Source organism: Cololabis saira, chromosome 1 (assembly GCF_033807715.1).
Source record: "Cololabis saira isolate AMF1-May2022 chromosome 1, fColSai1.1, whole genome shotgun sequence".
NCBI lineage: Eukaryota > Metazoa > Chordata > Actinopteri > Beloniformes > Belonidae > Cololabis > Cololabis saira.
The window spans coordinates 46,903,062-46,907,516 of record NC_084587.1 but is presented as its reverse complement, the minus strand read 5'-3'; positions in this window follow the sequence as shown (position 1 = coordinate 46,907,516).

The following is a 4,455-nucleotide window of genomic DNA, read 5'->3' as shown; positions in this document are numbered from 1 at the left end:
AGCGCAAATCCTGCCCTGATACCACTGAAACTGATACTAAAAGTCCAAATTCTCAGTTTTCTGCTGAACACGCAGCAAATTCCTGAGTATCTGTTATAAACGCTAGATAGTGAGTAAATAGGGATGATAAATAAAGAAGAACTGTCCTGAAGAGTGAGGGCTTTAGAAGTTGTATACAGTTGTAATAAACACATACTTGGGCTTGTTGTACATGTCATATTAGTTCAATATCACAACAGATTTTTCGACGTGTATTTTTGGAGATTGGCCCATTGTGGGTTTCAGTGTTGCTCTCTGACTTCCCTGTGGAGCTTTCACTGTGATAATAAAATATCCCACTATGATCAATAAAGGTTTTGTCTGGCATGTGATGTGCTGTTGTGACCTCTGACCCTTCCCCCTGTCCCACGTTTGCTCCTCCGACCCACAAACAGCGCTCCAGCAGTTCTGCTGACAGCATGATGACGAGGTGTGGTCCAGCTTTGAGATAAAACCATCATCACTTCCATCGATTGAGATAACACATGAGCGGCGTACCAGCCAGCCTGGACTCCAGCCAGAGGCGTCACGCGGTCCCAGCGCTTTGGACGGTGTGTTGGTCCAGAGAGAGCGCTTAACAACGCGAGAGAGGAAGGACACATGCAAATCAAACACACACCTGTGCAATGTTTTCCCCAGCTGTGAGAACAGGCTGTCTTTCCCAGAAACTCTGACAGAGAGACACTGAACGCCACTCACCTCCCCCGTCACACACACACACACATGCACACACATGCACACACACACACACACGCACACACACATCTACTTTACACTGTTCTCCGTGGTTTAGAGACGTCACGTCTGGCTGAGTTTGAAGTCCATCCATGGAGCTATGATTATTATTCCTCACCACACCACCGTCCCCGTGCGCAGCAGAGCTCGGTCATATCCACACGAAGGCTGCAGTCGATGTGACTCGACGCCGCCTCGAGTCAGTCTGATCCAGACCTGTCCTTAATCTCTGCTCTCACTCGGCCCGCTCCGCTGCCTGCTCCGATACAGACGCACAATAAGCAGCGTGGGCCCAGACATTCATGACAACGGGAATTCTCTGGGATTCTTGTTATATGATGGCGGAATAAAAGGAAAAAAACACACAGGTGTACCATATTGGAAGCAGCCTGTCACAGTGCCATCTGTGCATTTATGTCTTTGAAGGGTTTTGTTTCTCTTTATTTCGTTATTTATGCAACTTCCACTCTACCATATAATCTAACAGATTAGTCACTTTCTGGTTATGGTTGTAAGATTTTCTTTTTCATTAGGTTGAAGCCATATCATGCTTTTCTGTGATTTCTTCCTGATGCGTTATTATGATGACATCACCAGAGGCTCAAACATGGTAAAAACAAACATTCTTCCTCGTAACTCGCACAGACTAAACACTCACTTTTCAGGGGGCTAAAAACGCCTTCCTCTGAGAGGTTTTTTTATAGGGGTGTAACAATATATCGTGCCACGAAATTTCGCGATACAAAAACGCCACAAAACGTGTCGTGGAGGTGACAAAGTGTATCGCGATATTGGGTTATTAATATTAATCTATTGTGTTGACTAGTAAAGACCCCTCCGCCCAATCTAAAACAGACTAATCATTACAGATAAACTGACTAGTTTAATTATAGTCCCTGATTTACATAGGAATATAAAGAATATATTTATGAAATAATGAACCCTGAATTACCAAAATAACCTTAACAAAAATAAATCTCCTCTTACACTTATAAGGTGAGAATGAATCAATCTGTTTTATGATGTAAAATTGTATGTATTTATTTACTTTTATTTATTTATTTAATTTTAGTTGTTACATTTCTGGAAAAGTAAAATCATACATGAGAGAAACTATTCAGTTTATTTTTATTGTCTGAAACTGAAGATCATAATGCAAACCTGACATTTACTTTTAGTTCAGTTTGTGGAAAATGGTTGGCCTGGCTTTCTCTTTAAAACTTAAACAGTTATAAAGCATTACAAACTGTAACAATAAGGCAAATGCACAGCATTGTTTTGTATTTTGTGTCTTTCAAATAAAATACAATTTTTTCCAGTCATATGTTCCTCATGCAAGGTTGTTAAAAAAATACTGCTATAATATTGTATCGTATCGTTATCGTGACTTCAATATCGTGTATCGTACCGTATCGTGAGATTAGTGTATCGTTACACCCCTATTTTTTTCTAACATTAGTTCTCTATGGTGTCATAGAGGGAAGATTTCCTTGCATGTTTATATTTTCCAGACAGTGTACATCTACTAGACAAAGACCTTCTGGATTCATCCTTAAAGTGCATGTTTACAACTGCGCAGGAGGGAACGGGTATCGTTTCCCTCCCAGTGGATCTGCTCGTACTTATTTATCATCTTGCTTCTGTTTCCAACAAGTCTTGAACATGTTTGGTTGTGAGAGCGAGTTGGCCAAGCACGGCTCAGTGGATCCAGTTTGCTTTTTCAGACCAGCAATGATGCGAATGTGTTTGTTTTTTCCAGGACCGTTGCGAGAACAAAGCTCGGTACACCGCTGGATTTGAAAGTCGGTGCCGTTCCAACTCTAGACGCTCCCGAGCCTGAACTGCATGTAAACTGGAAAATGGTGTGTTTGTGTGTGTGCGTTTCGTGCAACTGTGTACGGGTACAGTGCAGTCACCGAATCTCACACTTTTATGCTCCGTCTCACGCTAGCGAGAAATAAACATCAATTCACTTCAGTGCAAAAAAGGGCTCAATTTCACTGATTATCATGCCACAACAGCCTCGGTTTTTTGGCAGCTATGGAGTCAGAAGTGTTTGGCAACAGCATTGTTAGTTCTTTTTATTCTTGGCTGCCAATGTTTTCTGGCATTTTGCTGTGTTTCCCACAGCAGTGGCATAACATAGTTAGGACGAGCCACAGCGCGGGCAGTTTCCAAGCTGTTACCAGGCTACTAACTGGGCCGCACAGTTATAAGGAACATACCACTTATCACACTGCACTCTTATCTAGAGGTGGAACCTGCATAAGTGCCTAATCTACTTAAGTTAGGCCAACTAAAACCATGATCTTCTCAGTTTCTTAGATTGAAGTCAAGAGTTATTTTTGTGTCTCCTTCCAACAACTAGGAACTGCAGAGTGTCTTAAAGCGTAGCAGTTAAGTTGTGTCAAATTTTTCATTGAGTATTTATCAATCTACATATTCTGAGTTCATTGAAAGATTTTAAATCCAAACTCAAAAGTTCTGAAGCCCAACTCCACTGCATGCACTTGTTTTTCATTATGTGGATGTGAGTTTATTCTTTATTGTGTGATTTACTAACCGTGTTTTGTATTAGGTGTTGCCTATCTTGGCCAGGACTTGAAAAATGAGGTTAAAGAAAATTTAAATAAATAAGATAATTCACCAGCCAGTCTATAGAACTGTCAATTATCATCTCATTTTTTGTACTTGTTGTACACTTCTTATAAACACACTTTTGAATGGCAAGGCTGCTTCATCAAATCTGCTCAGATAATCTTTTATCAGCTGCTGAAGTCAGATCAAATAAAGATATACGTTTGAGCAGTAACATACACACATTACCCACAAATCATCACTGAATTATGTAGTCTGGATGACATTACTAAAAACAAAACAAGAACAGTGGAATGTTTTCAACTCCAAGTGTCTGAAGAATTTGTCTTCTTCATGGCAGCGCAATGAATCACACGAGCCGTCACAAACTCTCACGGGTTTAACATTTCCTAAAGGCTTTAAGACACAATCATCGTAAAAGTTGAGAGAGAGAATTGTCCTGCAGCAGCTCTCGCTGTGTGAAACGATACTTTCTCAAAACACATCACGTCTTTAACAAGCAAATATAGTTTAACACTCTTTAGAGGCTGAATGCATACGGTATTTATATATATATATATATATATATATATATATATATATATATATATATATATATATATATATATATATATATATATATATATATATATATATATATATATATATGTTTTATATATATGTTTTTAGACGTGTTTCAGCGATTACTTACTTTGATGAAGGCGGAAGTAATCACCGAAACATGTCAGGTATATAAAAAAAATTAAATATTCTTGTCCGACGAAAAGAATCAGCTAATTAAAAAGTATATATATACATGATGACATGATAATAATTTTATAATATATATTTTATAATATAATATATTATAATATATTTTATATATATATATATATATATATATATATATATATATATATATATATATATATATATAAAATATATTATATATATATATACATATATATATATATATATATATATATATATATATATATATATATATATATATATATATATATATATATATATATATATATAATTATTATTATTATTATTATTATTGTTATTATTATTATTATTATTATTATTATTATTATTATT